This window comes from Salmo salar, chromosome ssa21 (assembly GCF_905237065.1).
Source record: "Salmo salar chromosome ssa21, Ssal_v3.1, whole genome shotgun sequence".
NCBI lineage: Eukaryota > Metazoa > Chordata > Actinopteri > Salmoniformes > Salmonidae > Salmo > Salmo salar.
In genome coordinates this window covers 32639150-32662500 of record NC_059462.1, presented here as the reverse complement: position 1 = coordinate 32662500, position 23351 = coordinate 32639150, and the positions used below count along the sequence as shown (strand labels likewise).

At 43.5% G+C, this 23351-nt stretch overlaps 1 protein-coding gene across 4 annotated transcripts in view; it reads right to left on the bottom strand.

Annotated features, from left to right (window-relative positions):
* Positions 1-4661, bottom strand: part of LOC100380296 (ecto-NOX disulfide-thiol exchanger 1) — an 83071-nt gene extending 78410 nt beyond the window's left edge. The window contains exon 1 of one of the 4 annotated variants that reach the window (XM_014165033.2): positions 4179-4661. The gene's annotated coding sequence lies outside the window, so the exon portion shown is untranslated. 4 annotated transcript variants of the gene reach the window in all.
* Positions 4662-23351: the final 18690 nt, after the last annotated feature.

Sequence of the window (23351 nt, the reverse complement as noted above, 5' to 3'; positions counted from 1 at the left end):
ATAGGAAGAGCGAGAGTCTGGTCCTTATCTACAACACCCCTGTTAAACCCCTCTGATACATCAAACACACGCACGCACGCGCACACACAGGGAGTACACTACTTGCACACACACACCTCCCTCCAAAGACAAATTAAGGCACAGTCCAGACCCTGATGCACATACTGAGAATTCCAGCCCTAAAAGCAAGAGTCACACTCAGACAAACACACACACACACACACACACACACACACACACACACACACACACACACACACACACACACACACACACACACACACACACACACACGGCCAGCCAGACCCCAGCCTAGTTAAAGGACTTAAATATCACGGGGGGGGGGGGGGGAGTAGAAAAACCCCCCTCAAAAGAGCTAGCCTCATTCTTTTACCACAGTATTCTCTCCATCTTTAAACAGGACTGGAAGTGCTAGACCACAGACAATTCATTAACTATAACTACTCTACACAGAAATCAAAACAACTTCAACCAAAGGAAAAGGTGACTGTTCAGAACATGCATACTGTGTGAAAAGTATCTGTTTTACAGATTTAAAAGGATCATGTTAACTGATGAAAGATAGATTGTGCTGAATGCATGCCATTTCCCTTTCACCACATACACACACGATAAAAACACGCTAATAGTCAGATAAAGCTGAACTCCCTCCCTCCCTCTCAGACAGAGAAGCAGGCTGGCAGGCAAGCAGGCAGAGAGGCAGCTAATTGTATTTCCTGCCTGTTGTTCCATGTGCTTCAATCCCAATTAGATGTGCCTGGTCTGATCTGCTGCCAAGTCTCAGCCTGACTGACTTGAGTTCAACTTTCCTTGACTGACAGAAGCTTAAAATTGGGCACATACACATACACACCCAGGCAGGCAAAAGGCACACACACATGGACACACACACACACACACACACACACACACACACACACACACACACACACACACACACACACACACACACACACACACACACACACACACACACAGGCCATTTCTGACAGTAGTCACACGAGGGGAGATTCTCCCACCACAGTGTGAGACAGCCAGGGAGGAAACAGCAGTCAGAGCCCTGGGCGAAGGAAACACTGTGACTGAAGAGCTTTCTAATTCACACAATGACCACTGAGGGTGTGTGTGTGCATGTGAATGCATGTGAAGAGGAGAGGCATGCCATGGGTAATCCCATCACCATCTCCTCCTCAGGCTCTCCAGTGTCCATTTCCATTCGGCTCCATAACGACAGCAAGATACAGACATGCAGCTAACACACTCTCACACACACAGCAGGTGTGTATTCTGTCCCGTTAAATCTCCAAACATAGTTTGTGTCTGCCTACAGGACCCAGCTCGGGGTGTTACTAAAATCAAGAGATGAGAGAGAGAGATGAGAGAGAGAGAAGGTCTAATTCCCTTGGCTGGGGATCGACGGCAAACACAGCTTGTGTTTCTTTTAAACACAAGTTCTGAATCAGGTCTGTAATTGTAGACTTGATTATGTATTGAACCTATTTAAAGGGGCAGAACCGGGCTATAATGTAACAGCTCATCAGTAACTGCCACAGTAATCAGTGCCAGTGGTTGTGTGTGTGAGGAACGGTGTGGGGTCAATGGAGGTAGAGCTGTGTTTGTGTGTACAACATGAATAGCAGTGCCATCCTGTTAACTCTGTGATTTGGTGTTATATTATGCCATTCACAGAGCAATAATATGCATGGTCACTGGATTCATTCAATATAGAGAGGTGTGAATGTAAAGAGTTGACTCAACAATCTCCCTTTCTCACTCCCTCAGTCTCTCTCTTCCCATCTCTCTCTCTCGCTCAGTCGGTCTCTCTCGGTCTCTCTCTCGGTCTCTCTCTCTCGGTCTCTCTCTCGGTCTCTCTCTCTCGATCTCTCTCGGTCTCTCTCGGTCTCTCTCGGTCTCTCTCACTCGATCTCTCTCGATCTCTCTCGGTCTCTCTCGGTCTCTCTCGGTCTCTCTCTCTCGGTCTCTCTCGATCTCTCTCGGTCTCTCTCGGTCTCTCTCTCTCGGTCTCTCTCGGTCTCTCTCTCTCGGTCTCTCTCGGTCTCTCTCGGTCTCTCTCTCTCGATCTCTCTCGGTCTCTCTCGGTCTCTCTCTCTCGGTCTCTCTCGATCTCTCTCGGTCTCTCTCGGTCTCTCTCGGTCTCTCTCTCTCGGTCTCTCTCGGTCTCTCTCTCTCGGTCTCTCTCGATCTCTCTCGGTCTCTCTCGGTCTCTCTCTCTCGGTCTCTCTCGGTCTCTCTCGGTCTCTCTCTCTCGGTCTCTCTCTCTCGGTCTCTCTCTCTCGGTCTCTCTCGGTCTCTCTCTCTCGGTCTCTCGGTCTCTCTCTCTCGGTCTCTCTCGGTCTCTCTCGATCTCTCTCGATCTCTCTCGGTCTCTCTTGATCTCTGCTCAGTGGTGATTGTTTTAATGGTTGAGGCTGTTGTTTACTGACGTCAGTTATCTTCTCTGAACTCATGCCATGTTTTCCAAAACAACCCCAATGCCCCCTGGGAAATTTGACTGTTGTTGTTATGTTGTCAACTTTATACCCGTTTCTCCCCTCTCCTCCTTTCTCTCTCTTTCAATCTGTGAGTTAATATTTAGTTGTCTGAATCACGTTAATGTAACATCACTCACCAGCCTGCAGTGAAGGATGTTTGTTTGGTCTCTGAAAGGCCTTCTCTGCTTTCATAATTCACCCATCTGTTTAGTATTAAGTCATATCGTAATTATATTATCTCTAATGAATCTGTAATCAAACATTGCATTTTGTCCTTAATAAATAGAATTAATATGTTTGGCCATATTTGCAGCCTGCAAAAATTCAATTAATAGATGGAAAATGTAATTTGCAATTTCAATTAAGACTAGCTTAACCACCAGCCCCTGCACCCTGTCTCTCTCTACTGTAATTCTCAGGGGAACGTGTGTTTTTTGAATTCAACAGCCTGTCCATATCTATGCCTATATGGAAAGTACATCTAATGCAGACTTCAAGGCCAAACCTTTCCAACATGATGGTCCTTTGTTACCAGCTGCACTGGCTTTAAGCTGTATCATTGTATTTTCATAAGCAGGCACATCTAATGTAATAGAAGGTACAGTCAGTTCTATAGATGACTCATGTTCTCTTGCATAGTCATACAGACAGACACACATACAGTGCGGCTAACTGAGATATTACTAACTGAGATATTAAATGAGATTTTTCATCCAAAGGCTCTTAGCCGAGGTTCCATTAGGCACATTGTGTAATTCATGCTGAGTTATATTCACTTCACTTAGTCTACATGCAGCACTATGAGTGTTACCAATCTTACCACACTAACGTTCCCCGAATGATTGCACCCCCCCTCTCCGCTCTCCTTGGTGCTGAATCGGTTGCCCAGGTGACGTGTTATCAAGGGCATCCACCAGGCAGCGAGCTGAAGTGTTTGACTCACCGTCACTGTAGCAAAGTAAAAGCATCGCTCTCTGGATCCACTTAACCAACATGCTCTTTCTCGCCATACCAATAACGGTTTTCTGAAGTACTAGCATGTTAGGCTGATTTGACCCTAAATAGATCCCAGATTTAGCCAACAGTTTTCTATTAGTCTGTAACAAAAAAAAAAGCATTCAAAACAGTGGATTAAACTAGCAAATGGGTCTACATCGAATAGTAGGCTAAACTGTTTAGCAATTATGAATTGTGGTTCCATCTATTTGCGTGGCTCCCATGCCCTGTTGGAAGTCTGTATTTTAGTATAATATTTCAATAATCCAATTGTATGTCTCTAAAACCATGCCAATGTCAATCAACAAATAGCCTGGAATAAATGGAAACATTCAACATGTTCGATATGACATGGCAACATTATATTAGCGTGCTAGAGGCATTATCTTTCTCTCTGTCAGTTTATCTCAATACCTAATCACACCACAACCTCTCAGTACCCAATCAATCACACCAGAACCTCTGTCCAGATGTAGATATCTCACTAGGTTAATGGTTGTACTCATGCAGTAGTTGGTATAGGAGGTGACACCGCTGCCTTGGAACAGGACATTACCAGCAGCGAAACCTCGATAGATGGCCTACCACAATCACACACTGTCAGAAACACACACAAATCGACGCGCATAAGACGCAAGTATTTCACAAAGAAGCCGGCCTGTATCGTACCGTTTCAAACTGAAGTTTTCATAGACTCCGGACGAGAAGAATTGATGCTGTAATCCTTTGACTTAAACCTCGAAAGACGGAGATGCGACGCTGCTGTCAACGCTCTTCTTTCTCTCCTGCGAGCTCTGGCGCATGCTTCCTCCTGTTTAGGTATAGAAAATACGGAGTGGGGCGCGATAGGCGCGCGCCGTGCACGACTCGACAGGCGGGTTGACTGCCTATGAAACGAGCAAGGACGTTTTCAGGTGCGGAAAATCGCATTACACCCAGGGAACAGAAAAGAGAAAAGGAAGCCTGCGGTCGCTCTTGTCTGGGTAAAATACAAGCCAGCCGGATATAGAGATACACTACATGACCAACAGTATGTGGACACCTGCTTGTCGAACATCTCAATCCAAAATCATGGAGTTGGTTCCCCCTTTGCTGCAATACCAGCCTCCACTCTTCTGGGAAGGCTTTTCTCTAGATGTTGGAACATTGCTGCAGGGACTTGCTTCCATTCAGCCACAAAAGCATTAGTGAGGTCGGGCACTGATGTTGGGCGATTAGGCAGTTTGAAACTTGGTAGTGAGTGTTGCAACTGAGGACAGACGATTTTTATGCGCTATGTGCTTCAGCACTCTGCAGTCCCATTCTGTGAGCTTGTGTGGCGTACCACTTCACTCCTAAAATCCGTTTTTGCTCCTAGATGTTTCCACTTCACAATAACAGCAGTTACAGTTGACCAGGGCAGAAATTTGACGAACTGACTTGTTGGAAAGGTGGCATCCTATGAAGGTGCCACGTTGAAAGTCACTGAGCTCTTCAGTAAGGCCATTCTACTGCCAATGTTTGTCTATGGAGATTGCATGGCGGTGTGCTCGATTTTATACACCCATCAGCAACGGGTGTGGCTGAAACAGCCGAATCCCCTAATTTGAAGGGGTGTCCACATACTTTTGTATATATAGTGTGTATATATAGTGATGTATAACGGTTAGCTGCAGATATTGCCGCAGCCTAATCAATCTTCTTCCTGGGGTTTTATATCAGATCCGTTACATCGCTTGTTGTTTATCATCATTAGATAATAGGCCTCCTACCGCTGCTTATCTCACCTAGGAGGGCTTCGATCTCTCTACACACTGACAAATCACAGTCAATGACAATACCTGCTCTGCCATTTGTATTTCTTTCTAGAAAAGGTCAGTTTTCAGGTTGGTTTACATTGATGTTGTCACTCAAATGAAATTTGAATGGCAGAGGCAACAACAACAATCATATTTGAATGGCAGAGGCAACAACAACCAAGCAGTCAACAATACCTGGCATATCACATCAGTTCCGCAGTATAATAATAACCAACAACTCTTACATGAAAATCTAATGGGAAATATATGAAATAGGATCTAATATGTATGAATTAGGAACACAGTAAATAGATTCCTCCACACCTCAAGTAACCTTGACAATACAGATGACTCTGCCCTCCCTCAGGCATGATGGAGGAGGACATGTGCACAGGTACACACACACACACACACACACGCACACACGCACGCACACACGCACGCACGCACACACACGCACACACACGCACACCCCACAGGATACTGTAGCTATAGAAACTGTGTCTGCAGGATATTCGTAGGATGGCACAGCAGGTAATGATTTCAATGTGGATGAAATCTTCCTACAAACATTCCATTGATTGTCCACAGAGATGTGGATCTCAAAAGAAAGCTTCATATCATAAATAAATAAATGCTATGGAATTAACAACAGCCACCTTCTAAATGTGAAAATATTATCTGGTAACTTGCCCCGCCTAGTGGTAGATTTGAGAACAGCTTTCACATGTCCAGTAAAACGGGTTCTTTGGTCAGATGGAAAACAGACTCTAAAAAAGGCAGACAATGAATAAAACTATTCGTCTGTAGTCTGTCATATTTATTTCCAGCAGTGGTGTGAATCTAATTACAATTTGTATGTTGATAGTAGGCTCTATGAACCCCAACCATGACAGTGTTGTTGATATTGTTTGTTTCTATCTATCTCTCGTCTCATATTGCTATTTGGTTGTGGTTCAGTTAATCGATGTGTGTTGTCTGTTTGTCCGTTTGTGGCTAATGTTTGTGGCTTTTCTTTAATCAGTGCACTCGGAATTGCATCTTAAATCACTAGCCTTAAATCAACTGTAACATTAGACACATCCACCAAGGGTGGGGAGAGAGAGCGAGAGAGAGATCCTACCAACCATGATGGTCCTCAATTTCATGCTAGATTGGTCTTTCTCTCTCTGCTGCTACTTGAAGAGGACTGGGGCTTGGGGGAGAGAGAGAGTGACAGAGAGAGATAGAATGGGGGGGGCTGACTGTAGCCTGTAATAGACGGCTGTGGCAGGGGATGAGACGGGAGAGAGAGAGATGTTGAGGCTGGCCATGTAATGCACTGTGACGAGCAATTCACCCAGCCACACAAGATCTGCTCCCCAGAAATTAGGCTGTCAGCTAACTACATCCATCTCTCACACACACACAGGCACACACACAGGCACCCACACAGGCATGCACACATGCATACACACAGGCACACACAAACACAGTTCTGCTGGAAATTATGCTGTCAGCTGGCCACTTCTATCTCTCACACATGCACAAACTATACACACACACACCTGACTCATAGTAACTTTGGCTCAGAGATATCCATCAGTCCAGTCGACACAGCCCATGTGATGGCCTGGACCTGTCAACCCATGCTCTTATTCCACAGCCAAGTCTTCCAGGACCACAGGGATGGAACCATTCATTTCCACAGAACTAAACTTGCTGCCACAATTAGAAATTGGGGGAAAACTAAGATAAAGATTTTCTATTATTGTAATGACGGGGCGGTGAGTCGGAAGCAGGTGAAACGTTTGAATAAAACAACAAAACCAAGAACACGACACTAACATAAGGCAGAACGCCGATACACAATAACAATACCAACTGCTGAGTGGACATGGGAGAGTGACATATAAAGGGGAGGAAATTATGAAGTTAATGGAGTCCAGGTGTGAATCATAATGATTCACAAGTGCGCGTAATGATGAGTGCCAGGTGTGCGTAATGATGAATCCCAGGACCGATGGTTAGTACTCGGGTGATGTTGTACACTGGAGGGGAGGAGCAGGAGCAGACATGACAATTATACAGATACATGACTTATAATACTGTATACATATACAGTACCATTCAAAAGTTTGCGATCACTTAGAAATGTCCTTGTTTTTGAAAGAAAAGCAATTTTCTTGTCCATTAAAATAACATCAAATTGATCAGAGATATAGTGTAGACGTTGTTAATGTTGCAAATGACTATTGTAGCTGGAAAAGGCGGATTTTTTATGGAATATCGACATAGGCGTACAGAGGCCCATTATCAGCAACCACTCCTGTGTTCCAATGGCACGTTGTGTTAGCTAATCCAAGTATAGCATTTTAAAAGGCTAATTGATCATTAGAAAACCCTTTTGCAATTATGTTAACACAGGCCGAAAATTGTTGTGCTAAATAAAGAAGCAATAAAACTGGCCTTCTTTTGATTAGTTGAGTATCTGGAGCGTCAGCATTTGTGGGTTCGATTACAGGCTCAAAATGGCCAGAAACAAAGACCTTTCTTCAGAAACTCGTCTGTCTATTCTTGTTCTGAGAAATGAAGGCTATTCTGTGAGGGAATTTGCCAAGAAACTGAAGACGCTGTGTATTACTCCCTTCACAGAACAGCGCAAACTGTCTCTAACCAGAATAGAAAGAGGAGTAGGAGGCCCCGGTGCACAACTGAGCAATAGGACAAGTACATTAGAGTGTCTAGTTTGAGAAACAGCCCATCTTAAATTTTTTTTTTTTATTGGCCAGTCTGAGATATGTCTTTTTCTTTGCAACTCTGCCTAGAAGGCCAGCATCCCGGAGTCGCCTCTTCACTGTTGACGTTGAGACTAGTGTTTTGCGTGTACTATTTAGGGTTAGGGTTAGGGTATAATATGGACGTGGTCTTTTTCCAAATAGGGCTATCTTCTGTATACCCCCCTACCTTGTCACAACACAACTGATTGGCTCAAATGCATTAAGAAGGAAAGAAATTCCACAAATTAACTTTTAAGAAGGCACACCTGTTAAATGAAATGCATCCCAGAAAGCTATCTCATGAATCTGGTTGAGAGAATGCCAAGAGTGTGCAAAGCTGTCATCAAGGCAAAGGGTGGCTATTTGAAGAATCTAAAATCTAAAATATATTTTGATTTGTTCAACACTTTTTTGGTTACCACATGATTTCAAATGTGGTATTTCATAGTTTTTGTCTTCACTATTATTCTAAAATGTAGATTATAGTAAAAATCAAGAAAAACCCTTGAATGAGTAGGTGTTCTAAAGTTTTTGATAGTGTATATACAGTAAGGGCAAAAAGTATTTGATCCCCTGCTGATTTTGTACGTTTGCCCACTGACAAAGAAATGATCAGTCTATAATTTTAACAGTGAGAGACAGAATAACAACAAAAAAATCCAGAAAAACGCATGTCAAAAATGTTATAAATTGATTTGCATTTTAATGAGGGAAATAAGTATTTGACCCCCTCTCAATCAGAAAGATTTCTGGCTCCCAGGTGTCTTTTATACAGGTAACGAGCTGAGATTAGAAGCACACTCTTAAAGGGAGTGCTCCTAATCTCAGCTTGTTACCTGTATAAAAGACACCTGTCCACAGAAGCAATCAATCAATCAGATTCCAAACTCTCCACCATGGCCAAGACCAAAGAGCTCTCCAAGGATGTCAGGGACAAGATTGTAGACCTACACAAGGCTGGAATGGGCTACAAGACCATTGCCAAGCAGCTTGATGAGAAGGTGACAACAGTTGGTGCGATTATTCGCAAATGGAAGAAACACAAAAGAACTGTCAATCTCCCTCGGCCTAGGGCTCCATGCAAGATCTCACCTCGTGGAGTTGCAATGATCATGAGAACAGTGAGGAATCATCCCAGAACTACACAGGAGGATCTTGTCAATGATCTCAAGGCAGCTGGGACCATAGTCACCAAGAAAACAATTGGTAACACACTACGCTGTGAAGGACTGAAATCCTGCAGCGCCCGCAAGGTCCCCCTGCTCAAGAAAGCACGTATACATGCCCGTCTGAAGTTTGCCAATGAACATCTGAATGATTCAGGGGACAACTGGGTGAAAGTGTTGTGGTCAGATGAGACCAAAATGGAGCTCTATGGCATCAACTCAACTCGCCGTGTTTGGAGGAGGAGGAATGCTGCCTATGACCCCAAGAACACCATCCCCACTGTCAAACATGGAGGTGGAAACATTATGCTTTGGGGGTGTTTTTCTGCTAAGGGGACAGGACAACTTCACCGCATCAAAGGGACGATGGTACGGGGCCATGTACCGTCAAATCTTGGGTGAGAACCTCCTTCCCTCAGCCAGGGCATTGAAAATGGGTCATGGATGGGTATTCCAGCATGACAATGACCCAAAACTCACGGCCAAGGCAACAAAGAAGAAGCACATTAAGGTCCTGGAGTGGCCTAGCCAGTCTCCAGACCTTAATGCCATAGAAAATCTGTGGAGGGAGCTGAAGGTTTGAGTTGCCAAATGTCAGCCTCGAAACCTTAATGACTTGGAGAAGATCTGCAAAGAGGAGTGGGACAAAATCCCTCCTGAGATGTGTGCAAACCTGTTGGCCAACTACAAGAAACGTCTGACCTCTGTGATTGCCAACAAGGATTTTGCCACCAAGTACTAAGTCATGTTTTGCAGAGGGGTCAAATACTTATGCAAATCATTTTATAACATTTTTGACATGCGTTTTTCTGGATTTGTTTGTTGTTATTCTGTCTCTCACTGTTCAAATAAACCAAACCTACCATTAAAATTATAGACTGATCATTTCTTTGTCAGTGTGCAAACGTACAAAATCAGCAGGGGATCAAATACTTTTTTCCCCTCACTGTAGTAGTGTATACATATGATACGTTTCAACTACCTATCAATTTTGTTATCCTGTATCTGAGACCTGAAGAGGACAGATAAGGTTATTCATGATCACCTGACATCTCATCTAACAACAAACGTTCCCACAACTTTAGAGAACGTTCCCGTAAGTGAATTGCAAGGACTGTTCAAGAGACTATCCTTTAATAATGTCAAACAGAACTTTCCCAGAACGTGGTTACCATGTTCTCAGAACATTCAATAGTAGTGTTCTAGGCACATTTCATGGGAACGTTGAAGGAACATTTATGTGTCAATGTCAGGGAGGTTCTGATCCCCTAGTGGTTTATGTCTAGATCCCAGCTTGTTCCATTGTACAGCCCTAAAGTCGTTTTTAGGACGTCGATGGTCCCAAAGAAACGTTCTCTGGAAAATGTGTTTTTTTTACACACCACCCCTTGATATTGTTGCCAAGCCCATCAAGGTCCAGATTGGTGAACCACTGATTCACTCACAGCTCTTTGTTTGTTGGCAAGGTTAGGAGGACATACACACACACACACACACACAAACAGTGCTTTTAATTTACATATTTGACACACTTTGGCATACATCATTACATTGTGCATTTTCATTTATACAGTAATTATTATTCAACCAGGAGCAACTTTTCACGGCAGTGTATACATTTGAGTTTGTGGTTACATCCAATGACCTCCCGTGCCCTGGTCATGTGCCCTGCGGCTCGCCTTTCAGCAACGTCAGAGAGGTCAGGAGCTTTCTGCAACAGTTACCTGCTTAAGGAGACATCTCCATACTCATTTTAGATGGGTGTGTGTAATGCATTATCTATTACTGTAGTGTAATATTAGGCCTAACCATCTGAGATCTGTATCATCAGCAGCCAGTCAACATCTCTTCTTTCCTCTCCACTCCCTCTCTTTCCTCTCCTCGTTCCTCTCCCATCTCTCTGTCTCTCTGTGTCTCTCTGTCTCTCTCTCTCTCTCTCGCTCTCTCTCTCTCTCTCTATCTCTCTCTCTCTCTCTCTCTCTCTCTCTCTCTCTCTCTCTCTCTAGCTGAATTTAGTGGAGCAGTTCCACCATTGGATCTTTCATTTTTCAATTAATTTAGCCTACGTTAGGCCTACATTAATTGCATTTATTTCAATGTTTTCAAGAAGTAAAACGAATAGTCTGATAATTTACACATCAACGAAAGGTGTCTCAGCTCAGTGAAATTGTCTTTGGATAGGCTCAAATGCATAAACGTCTTGACAGCTTTATGAAATGAAATAATAAAGCCAATACAGGCTTTCAATCCACATAAAGGACAACTTCAAATGCCAACATCAAACTGAAAGTACAGTAGGCCTGTAACTGTAGCCGGCACATAACAGCTTAGCAATGGATATCACACTTATTGTATACCAATGTACAGTAGGTGACCAAAAACACCAAAACTACAACATGTTGACAAATTAAAGCCTAACTATAAAACGTGGGTGAGCATCCACACTGAAGGAAAGTTTATCGTTCTACAGTAGGCCTACATCTGTCAACTTAGCCAGGTCAGCCAACTTAGCTCATCAACTTAGCCAGGGAAGCACAAACAGAAAGCTATTATCGGTTGTCACACCTTTCATTATGTGACAATGGATAGGCTAACAGGTAGACTACAGAATGTATTGGAATATAATCAAATAGCAAGGGGCCTGTTGCAACCATAGTTGGCACTAGACTATCACCCGCTGATGCCTCGTTAAACCATCAATAGCACTAAATTCACCCGCACAGCTGATGTCAATTGCAACCATTGTTGGTCAACTCATTAACGCTCCCTAAAGACGATGTCGGTCTTACCTTAGTCCTGCTTGTAACCGAAGTCTTTCAAGATATGTTCTTCCTCTGGTTGGTATTATCATAGGAACAAGTTAGTCCTTTTTGAACAGACTAAGGGCAATTTATCTTTTTGGCAAACATTCCGTACAATTTAAATAAAGTATTTCCTAGTTTTCCACAGCAGGGATTGAACAATATGTGCCAGAAGGGGCGTGGGCCGGAATCAAACCCATGCTGACACGGAATTTCGTGATGCACAGGAAACATTTTCCATGACAAAAGAGTGATCAAATTAAGGTCCAACATCTGTAGTTTTTCCTAGCCAATGTGCCTCTGCCTCTGCATTGCTTCCTCTTTGGGGTTTTAGACTGGGCATCTGTAAAGTACTTTGTGATAGCTGCTGATGTAAAAAGGGCTTTAAACATACATTTTATTGATTCATTGAGGTCTGGACCGTTATGGCACAGGGAGATATTGCACTTGCCCAGTACATTGTATATCACTCACTCCAGTAGGTTGTAGTAAACATCACTGACATCATTGAGTGGTTGATGCTGATTGGTTGTTTCTGCCAGGTTAACTATGGCACTGACGTATAGTTGATCAGGAGGGAGGAGGAGCCAGAGAGCTTTGACGGCATTGTGACCAATCTGAGAGCTGTCGTCATAGCAGCAACAGGAGCTGACTGCGTGCCCCTCCTCTTCACTGACCCCCAGGCCAAGGTCATTGGAACTTTTCACACCCGTGAGGGTCTAGATAACGTAATACAGTAGTAATATTCCCCAGAAACATGCCCGGTGCATCAGTCTAAAGTGTCCCCCTCTGTGTTTCCCAGCCGAACCCAGATGGACGTTGCCATGGCTACAGTCAACGCCATGGTGACAGGGTTCGGCTGCAGCATGTGGGATGTCACTGTGGTGATCGGGCCGTCGGTGAGGGCCTGTTGCTTTACGCTGTAGAGAGAGCAGGCTGTTCTACTCTATCTACCTTGACTGTGTTCTTGGCATGGCTGAGACCAGGCCTCATGTCAACATACGACTAACCACCAGGTAAGTGTGGCCAACTGTGCAAAGTTTAGACAAAGACTTACTATTGTCTTTCTGTGACTTATTGTCCTTTAATCACTGAGGAAATGCATTGAATCCCAGTTTTAAAAATAAAACCACAGGGTTAATAATGAGGTCACTGTGAGGTCAAACTATGATGTGGTTTTTATGATAGGTGCTGCTAGGCTGGATAGTTTCCTGATTGATATCCTACAGGCTGTCGCCGGGTTACCGCTCTCCATGATTCATTACCATGAGTTACCTCCCAGCCACTCATCTGATTGAATACACAAAGGTCATGACCTGGGAGCGATCTCTGTGATTGGATACTGGTTGTGTGGAGTAATACTGTTAGAGTGAAATGATCATTAACCCCATCAGGTTAATGGATTACCAATCTAACCAGCAGAAGGATGGAGAGTTAAACTGAAGGGGCAGCATTTGTTCAGAATATTTCACCCTAGGGGCGTGCTGCTGACCATTGAATACAGAAAGTAGAATCATCTCCACATTGTTGAGGTCAGGGTCTCCTTTCCTCTCCCCGCGTGTTTTTAAACCTCCATGTTCTCCATTCCAGAATACTTCTCCAGAGGGGTGGGGTCTTGCCTGAGCGTATCCATGACGACACGGTGAATGACCCTATGCACATCCTCTCACCCTGAGGCCTTCTTCTACCGCGTCAGGGACGGGCTTAACTTTGGAACATTGGTGGGCTTCCTGTGGATGGACTAACTGGAACTACTGACTGTTGTGAACACAGTCAATTTATATTAGAGCTTTATTAAATATACATTCAGCCATATCTGTCTGTTGCATCCAACACAAAAAGGGTATATTCCAGAATAAAACATTTTCAATTTTTTATTTATTTAATCTTTATTTAACTAGGCAATTTATATTCACTTCATATTCATACACTTCATGTTCCCGTCATCCTGTAATACGGTAGCAGTAATGCTCAAAGGGTGGCAATAATGCTCTGTTTGTTTATCTTTGTCTCAATCTCTACATTTGAAAGATCTCAGGAATCACGTCATTATGAATAGCCTACGTGGCGTGCACATAAATGAAAACCCAATATAGAACGTCTGATTTAAAGAAACTGAATATCAAGGCATATAAAGTCACTAGTTCATATCTTGTATCACTTTAGTGTGTGTTTTATGACGCCACGCTCTATTAAAGCTACTGCTAAACACGTCTTAACTGCGTTGTGAAGTTCCACACCAGCTACTTTAATTAAACCTGACTAATTAAGACCAACTGCTGTGCTTAATCTGTCCTAACATAATAACCACACAGAGACAGAGGGGGGAGAGAGAGGTGGAGGGAGGGAGAAGGCAGAGAGAGCGAGAGAGAGGACGTATTACAGTGTCTATAGGTTGTGTTGTTGTAGATAGTGGACACTAGGGGGCAGTCTTAGCTGTGTTATAAGTCTAGTAGGTGTGTTTTGCTGGGAGAATGAGACACAGGGATATCCTAGCTAACAATTTTAGGGAGTGAGAACATTTTTGTAATGTTACCCGTAATGTTCCCATAATGTGTGAGTCCAGTTCTACAGTATGTATTTTGGCAAAAACCTCTTCCATCATTGTTCCAGTCCCGACAAAATAAAAGGTGTCCAGACCTGTAGCGCTCACCCTCAATCATCATGAAAACCTTTGGGCACCTGGTACTGTCTCATCTGAAAACCTTTGGGTGCCTGGTACTGTCCCATCTGAAAACCTTTGGGCGCCTGGTACTGTCCCATCTGAAAACCTTTGGGCGCCTGGTACTGTCCCATCTGAAAACCTTTGGGCGCCTGGTACTGTCCCATCTGAAAACCTTTGGGCGCCTGGTACTGTCCCATCTGAAAACCTTTGGGCGCCTGGTACTGTCCCATCTGAAAACCTTTGGGCGCCTGGTACTGTCCCATCTGAAAACCTTTGGGCGCCTGGTACTGTCCCATCTGAAAACCTTTGGGCGCCTGGTACTGTCCCATCTGAAAACTTCACTGATGCCTCCCTCCCCCCACTGCAGTTTGCCTACAGAGCTAACAGGTATGTGGACGACTCAGTCAACATGGGCCTACACTACAAGACCTATGCAAGGATATTATTTGTGGACTTCAGCTCTGCGTTCAATACCATCATCCCAGAATTTCTACAAAACAAACTCTCCCAGCTGAATGTGTCCAGCTCCATCTGTCAGCGGATCACTGACTTCCTGACCAACAGGACGCAACAAGTGAAGCTGGGAAAAACACCTTTCGGACTCTTTATCCCTCAGCACGGGAGAGCTGCAAGGATGCGTGCTCTCACCTCACCTCTACTCACTCTACACCAATGACTGCACCTCCAACAGCGCATCTGTCCAACTACTCAGGTTTTCAGATGACACCAATCTGGTCGGTCTCATAACCAACGGTAATGAGTCCATGTACCGTGGAGTGGCCTAGTGTAGTCACAATAACCTGGAACTCAACACAGACAAAACCATGGAAATGGTGATTGACTTCAGAAAGCGCCCCCCAACATCTCTACCCCTCGAGATTGATGGCTCAGCTGTTAGCACGGCTGAATCATTCAAATTCCTGTGGACCATAATCTCCCACAACCTCAAGTGGGAGGACAACATCACCAATAAGGCACACCAGCGGATGTACTATTTGCGGCATCTGAAAAAGCTCAACATTTCCAAGTCAACCCTGATCCGGTTTTACGCATCAATCGTTGAGTCCATCTTCACCTCCTCCATCACCAAACTGCAACGCATTGTCTACAGAGCGGGTCATCTGCTGCCACCTGCCCTCCATCGAGGTCCTGCATGACTCCAGGGTAAGGAAGCGTGCAGGAAAGATCATTGCCGACCCCAACCCGATCACCCCCTCCTCCAAAAATTCCCCTGATGCAGGCAGTTCAGGTCACTCATGACCAAAACCTCCCGCCACCTGAAAAGTTTATTCCCCCGGGCGGTGGCCCTCACCAACCGGCCATCTGGCCCATAGAGACTAAAGGACTATGCACTCTATGTTGCACACCGCATCAAGCCATCTCAAGCCAAAATAACTACACTATACTGCATTGCACTCCGTCCATCTCTCTCCCCCCCTCCAATTAGTACTTTTGTTAAACAGAAAACCTAAACCCATGGCAGCAGATCCACAAGGTCTGCCATGAGAGGTGACTGTATAGTTCCCTTAAGGAAAAGCTCCTTTAGTCAATCTGCTTTCTCTGTAAGAGCTTCCCATGTCTGGAACACACTGCCATCAGACACACATAACTGCACCACCTATCACACTTTCACAAAAAACATAAAGACATGGCTAAGGGCCAATCAGACTTGTGAACATAATCCCTAGCTGTGTATTGTCGCTTTCCATCTTGTCTGTTGCTTGTGAGGTGTGGAAATACTGTTGCTTTTATGTATTTCGTTTTGTTGCTTTTTGTGCTATTGCTCTATCTGCGTGCTACGTGTTGCTTGTTCTATGTTGTTCTGCATGTGCTCACTGCTCATTGTTTGTCTGTATTGTAATTGTTTTTAATTACCTGCCCAGGGGTGGCGGTTGAAAATTAGCTGGCTGGCTAAAACCGGCACTTTTACTGAAACGTCGATTAATGTACTCTGTCCCTGCAAAGAAATGATTAAACTCAAACTCAGATACATATTTTGATACTGTAAATGTGTACATCCACTGTATACCCACTGTACATGTGTATTTCTGCTCATTGTCATACTGTAGCTCTATGTTCACTCTACCTAATTGTAAGTAAACTTTGTTTGAACTCTGTTGTCTGTATTGTATCTCTAAATGTTGTTTATCACTAGCAGCACCATATCACCAAGGAAAATCTGAGTATGTGTAAATTAATAAAGGTGATTCTGATTCTAATAACCTATTTAGCATGTTTTTGTGTTAGTTAGGAGAACATTCCCTTAATGTCAAACAGAACTTACCCAGAATGTGGTTAACATGTGCCGTTGTGCAGTCATACCGCTCAGTAAGGAGACGCGTTCTGTCTCCTAGAGATGAACGTACTTTGGTGCGAAAAGTGCAAATCAATCCCAGAACAACAGCAAAGGACCTTGTGAAGATTCTGGAGGAAACAGGTACAAAAGTATCTATATCCACAGTAAACCAAGTCCTATATCAACATAACCTGGAAAGACCGCTCAGCAAGGAAGAAGCCACTGCTCCAAAACCGCCATAAAAAAGCCAGACTACGGTTTGCAACTGCACATGGGGACAAAGATCATACATTCAGGAGAAGTGTCCTCTGGTCTGATGAAACAAAAATAGAACTGTTTGACCATAATGACCATCGTTATGTTTGGAGGAAAAAGCAGGAGGCTTGCAAGCCGAAGAACACCATCCCAACCGTGAAGCACAGGCGTGGCAGCATCATGTTGTGGGGGTGCTTTGCTGCAGGAGGAACTGGAGCACTTCACAAAATAGATAGCATCACGAGGTAGGAAAATATGTGGATATATTGAAGCAACATCTCAAGACATCAGTCAGGAAGTTAGAGCTTGGTCACAAATGGGTCTTCCAAATGGAAAATGATCCCAAGCATACTTCCAAAGTTGTGGCAAAATGGCTTAAGGACAACAAAGTCAAGGTGGTCATCACAAAGCCCTGAGCTCAATCCTATAGAGAATTTGTGGGCAGAACTGAAAAAGCATGTGCGAGCAAGGAGGCCTAGAAACCTGACTCAGTTACACCAGCTCTGTCAGGAGGAATGGGCCAAAATTCACCCAACTTATTGTGGGAAGCTTGTGGAAGGCTACTCGAAACGTTTGACCCAAGTTAAACAATTTAAAGGCAATGCTACCAAGTACTAATTGAGTGTATGTAAACGTCTGACCCACTGGGAATGTGATGAAAGAAATAAAAGCTGAAATAAATCATTCTCTCTACTATTATTCTGACATTTCACATTCTTAAAATAAAGTGGTGATCCTAACTCACCTAAAACAGGGAATTTTTACTGGGATTAAATGTCAGGTATTGTGAAAAACGGAGTTTAAATGTATTTGGCTAAGGTGTATGTAAACTTCCTACTTCAACTGTATCTCCGGCCCTTATATTTCGCCGCACAATGAAGTGTTTCACCATTCTCTTTTCAGGCCAACCAGGACTACAAGTAGAACACAAAACACGTTGACATAAATAGTTGAATTCATTCGTTTTATTGACAAATGTCAATTAAAAAAACAAGGTCCACCAAAGTAATATGAATGAATTCCAAAGCAATATGAATGAATTCCTGAGTATAGAAATTGTTTGTTCAGTGGGAAATTAATAACTAGTCAGTGACAACTGTGTGGAGTTTGTGACAGCAACTATGTGAGCTTATTACAGTGTTATAGACACTATGTCCTTGGATTTCCTATGATGTTCTGTGTAGAACAGGGATGGGCAACTGGCGGCCACCCTTTTGAAGGCCCTCGGATCAATTCCCCCCAAAACAATTTTATAGTAGACTAAACAAGGTGCAATTTCAAAAATGTGGTTGTGCATCAGCAGTTTTACCCTTGTTATGTCAGTCACTGATAGTCAGTCAGCTAACTTTTTTTAGATTGCTAAGTTAGTTTAGCGGCCAGCTATCTAAACTTGTTATCATGGTCAGTCTCAGTCAGATATTATATTTAAAACCGAAAACATTTCTCTCCACCCTATGGCAAAATATGTAGAATTACAGGAAATGAGCTGTAAAACGTATGGAGGTGGGTATGGATGTGGGTACGTAGACCTGCGAGCCACTGCGGCCTCTCATGATGAGTTCCCTTTTTTTGTGGCCCCAACCCCATCAAAGTTGCTTACCTTCTAACGACTCTTGTGTAGCTTGTGAGCGTCATAGAGGGAAACATGTTACATGTGCATGACAGTCTCTCAGATACTGTAGCTCAAACCATTCGGACTCTACAGACATTTTTGTAAAAAGACCCGGCACTTGTCTCACAAACACCGCTCTAGCTCAGCCCCTGTTAATTACACAGACTAATGGGTGGTAACATTAGGATGCAGAAGAAATAGACAAATCCAATGATACAACCCAGAAGTCTGTAGCTCAACACAAGATATTTAAAGAGGGTTCAAATTCCAAATCGTGACAGTGTCACGATGGGACTCATTGAGTTAAGACGTTTTTAGGACATCACTGTCTGTCACCATGATTACTCCAATTTGTCTCTCAACCTGTGCACCCACGTTATAAACTTTAATTTGTAGGCTAGGTTGTACCAACCTCATGATGGGTATAGGTCAAATTGGAGTATCATGTAGTAGCCTAAACCTATCGATGTTACATTGAACTGGGTGAATGGAATATGAATGACAGTCATTCAATATGCTGTAATAGAAGTAAGGCCATGCTCATAATTGTATTTTTGCACTCCCTAATCTTAAACAGCACCGACCGCCACTGACATATCTGCACATCTGGCTAAAAAGTATAGAAAAGTACCATAGAATTCCTTTAATATCTTATATTCTGAGAACATGGCAACCATGTTCTTTGTGTGTTTGGTGTGACGTTGATGAAATAGTCTCCTATCCCTCAGAAAACTGGACACATGAATGTTCTTGCAACGTTCCCATCAAACGTGTCTAGAACATTAATGTTGAATATTCTGTAAACATGGTAACCAAGTTCTGGTAAGTTCTTTTTTGACATTAAGGGAATGGTCTCTTGGAAACAGTCCTAACACATCACTGGAACATTCCTATGAAAACATTAGGTAATGGCCTAATTAGACTCCTAAGGGAACGTTCTCTCAAGTGTGTCAGATGACAGTGTGTAAGTTGAGGTGTGTCAGTGTTAAAGGCCCAGTGCAGCCATTTTTATATTGATATCAAATCATTTCTTGGTAACAATTGAGTAGCCTACCTTACTGTAATAGATTTCCATTAAAATGGGCAAAAATAGCTTTTTAACAAAAAAACTATTTCTCAAGCAATAATTTTGCTAGGAATGTCTGGGAGTGGGGAAGGGAAAATTGAAAACAACGGTTTGGAACAGTTATTGGTCTATTAACCAATTTATTGCATGGTGATGTCAGGTCCCATGCAGATTGTACTTTCACCCAGCAACTATCAGGAAATAACATTTTTACAGCATTACTTTCATCAGCTGTTGTATAATATATAAAACACAGGCAAAACTGATTTTTGACTGCACTGCCCCTTTAATGATAGAGTCTATCACACCATCATCCTGCCAGAACAGCATAGAATGTCTCTCTCTCACACAAACACATACAGAGCAGATCCCATGAAGTGTGTGTGTGACCCGATCAGGCCTTAGCACCTGTGGTGTAATAGGACCTGTCCAGATCTTGAATCATTAATCTGCCAGTGTAATTACTGACTGCATCACCTCGTTCTGACTGACTGGACTAGTGTGGCGTGTATGTGTGTTTGTTGCATGTGTACGTGAATGCATGTAAATCCATCTACTATAGGAAGAACACATTGTCGCAGTATTTTGCAGACATCAGTGTTAAATCCATGCTAGTTTGCGTTTAAATGAATAGAGGTCTTTCTTAAGAGAGCCCCTGCCAGGATTCCCCTGTCCTTGTCTCCCAATCTTCTTCTTATTGATTGAACACTCCTTTCCACAGTGGTGTAAAGTACTTATACTTTAAAGTACCACTTAAGTCGTTTTTTCAGGTATATGTACTTTACTAGTTATAATTTTTACTTTTACTTCTCTACATTCCTAAAGAAAATAATGTACTTTTTCCTTGACAATGCATTTTCCCTGACACCCAAAGGTATTAGTTACATTTTGAATGCTTAGCAGGACAGGAAAATGGTCCAATTCACACACTTATCAAGAGATCATCCTTGGTCATCCCTACTGCCACTGATCTGGCACACTCACTAAACACACATGCTTGGTTTGTAAATTATGTCCGAGCGTCGGTGTGCCCCTGGCTATCCATAAATGTAAAAATGGTGCAGTCTGGTTTGCTCAATATAAGGAATTTTGTCACTTCCTGACCCTAGTAAGATGTAATTTTCTATAGTAGAGTAGGTCAGGGGTGTTTTGGGTTGTTCTATGTTTTCTATTTCTATGTTTAAGTTCTAGTTTTTCTATTTCTATGTTGGGGTTGTTTGGGTTGATCTCCAATTGGAGGCAGCTGATCCTCGTTGCCTCTGATTGGAGATCATATTTAAGTAGGGGTTTTTCTTCCTGGGTTTTGTGGGTAGTTGTTTTCTGTTTAGTGTATGTCACCTGACGGAACTGTTGTCGGTCGTTTTGTTAAAGTGTATTCATTAACCTCTTACATCTAGACGTTCCGCTAGCGGAACACCTGCTCCAATATCCAATGATGGGCGTGGCGCGAAATACAAAGTCCTCGAAAATCCGAAAACTTAAATTTTTCAAACATATGACTATTTTACATCATTTTAAAGACAAGACTCTCCTTTATCTAACCACACTGTCCGATTTCAAAAAGGCTTTACAGCGAAAGCAAAACATTATATTATGTCAGCAGAGTACCCAGCCAGAAATAATCAGACACCCATTTTTCAAGCTAGCATATAATGTCACAAAAAACAAAACCACAGCTAAATGCAGCACTAACCTTTGATGATCTTCATCAGATGACACTCCTAGGACATTATGTTATACAATACATGCATGTTTTGTTCAATCAAGTTCATATTTATATCAAAAAACAGCTTTTTACATTAGCATGTGATGTTCAGAACTAGCATACCCACCGAACATTTCTGGTGAATTTACTAAATTACTCACGATAAACGTTCACAAAAAACATAACAATTATTTTAAGAATTATAGATACAGAACTCCTTTATGCAATCGCTATGTCCGATTTTAAAATAGCTTTTCGGTGAAAGCACATTTTGCAATATTCTGAGTAGATAGCTCGCCATCACGGGCTAGCTATTTTGACACCCACCAAGTTTGGCCCTCACCAAACTCAGATTTACTATAAGAAAAATTTGATTACCTTTGCTGTTCTTCGTCAGAATGCACTCCCAGGACTTCTACTTCAATAACAAATGTTGGTTTGGTTCCAAATAATCCATAGTTATATCCAAATAGCGGCGTTTTGTTGTGCGTTCAAGACACTATCCGAAGGGTGACGAAGGGTGACGTGCCCGGCGCGTTTCGTGACAAAAAAATTCAAAATATTCCAATACCGTACTTCGAAGCATGTCAAACGCTGTTTAAAATCAATTTTTATGCGATTTTTCTCGTAAAAAAGCGATAATATTCCGACCGGGAGTCGTTGTTTTCGTTCAAAGACGGAAAATAAAAACATGGTGTCGGCTCGTGCACGCGCCCCCAGTCTCATTGTTCTCAGATTGACCACTATCCAAATGCGCTACTGTTTTTCAGCCATGGCCTGCAAAGTCATCATTCACTGGCACATGCCTCCACAGTGCCTCGAACAACGGACAATCTCGTCCCACGAGGAGGAGTACCGGCAACTCGGGTACGGCACCCACCATCATCTGGCAGCTCCCTTGTGGCATCACGATGTTGGCCTGTATGTTCGGATATCGTTTGGGGTCACCATGGACACAGTAAACGGATATCTCCCCGCCACGTTCAGTCGCCTGGGACAGCAGGGTCGTGGCTACGAGCGGAACCAAACTCCCGGAGTCCAATAGAACTTTGGTGTCGTGTCGGTCGACTTTCACCGGGACCATAGGTCTGCGGTGTGCCCAACAGGAGGTGACGTAGTTCACTGCGTGGCCCACCTCGCCTCCCGGGTTCTCTGATGGCACTGACTCCTCTCGAGCTGGGCAATTCCATGCAAGGTGCCCCTGGGCGCCACACTCAAAACACTTCCTTTGGTCTCTATCTACCTTGGGTTCGTCGGCGGCGGGTCGGCTCTCCCCGGCTGTCTCTCCATGGTTCTGCGGCCCTTTGGCCCTACTGACTGTTGGTCCAGGGTATATGGCAGTGGGGGTGTCCTTCTGTTCCCTCGGACGGGGTCCCTAACTCGGGCCGGGCCTCAGTGTTCTGATGTGTCTCCACTGTTCCCAGGAGGTCCTCCAAGGTCTGGGGCACGCGTAGACTCCCTGCCCTCTTCATGTCGTGGGGTAGCGCCCATAAGAAGTGATCCATGACCACTTTGTCTATGATGGAGAGGGTGGATACGTCAGTTAGGAGCGATGTCCTGGTGATGCACAGTAGGTCACAATATGCCTTTTGGGCATTCCTGGACAGGAACTGGACCAGCAGACTTGCCCATTTCAGGCTTGTCCATACTTCCCATAGCGCTGTCCGTTCAAATGTGCAGAGGTATGTTTTGATGTCGTTGTCCCCCGTTAGCTTGATTAAAAACTGGTTAGGATGCAA